We start from the raw sequence: 831 nt of genomic DNA, 5'->3' as shown, positions 1-831 counted from the left end.
ACTTATTCTTCATAAAATGATAGTCATAGTCAAGATATATATTTCAAATTTTAGTTTTAAATTTTTTATTTTATTTTTTTATTTATGTAATAACTATATTTCAAATTTTAGTTTTAAATTTTTTATTATTTTATTTTTTTTATTTACGTAAAACCGATTGTAATAGTTCAACTAGTAATTTATTAAACTAATAAACCAATAACTTTATTAACTTAATAACTTTATGATTCGATTACTGATTCTCACAACTATGCTCATTTCTATTAAATTTTTGTACTATGCTTGTTTCTATTAAACTTTTGTCCGTATTAGTTATGTTTTCCATGTTTTTGTTGGCCTAGTTGACAGCCCACACCATAACGCTAAATTTTTGGGGCCCAATTTTCCATTTTACCCTCGCAGGAAGATTCAGGGTTACCGCTCCTGTATCATTCTCAACACTAATTAAGCAAGTTTCCCTTCATAATTCCTTCACTTGGTGTCACACATGTACTGGTAGGTCAATAATTGACCACCATTAGCCACCATTTCTTGTGCTACCATAGAACTAACCTTATAAAAAAACACTGTAAAATATAAAGGAGGTTTGAGAAAGATTATGAAGAGAAAATATAGCAATGGTAGTACTGAAATCTCAGTAGTGAATTGTGATGAAAGTAAGCAGTAAAACCACGTCTTGCAGATTTGACTTGTAGTGTTAACTAACATTTGGCTGTGATGTGAAAAGAGCAGACATATATGGTTAATTAACACAACAATGAGTAACGAAACCCTAAACAAAGATAATTGAAATAGAATTTAAAGATACATACAAGAGGCTATGGCCATGCA

The sequence above is a fragment of the Arachis duranensis genome, chromosome 3 (genome assembly GCF_000817695.3).
Source record: "Arachis duranensis cultivar V14167 chromosome 3, aradu.V14167.gnm2.J7QH, whole genome shotgun sequence".
Classification (NCBI taxonomy): domain Eukaryota; kingdom Viridiplantae; phylum Streptophyta; class Magnoliopsida; order Fabales; family Fabaceae; genus Arachis; species Arachis duranensis.
The sequence above is the reverse complement of the archived record's forward strand: the minus strand, read 5'-3'. Positions refer to the sequence as shown.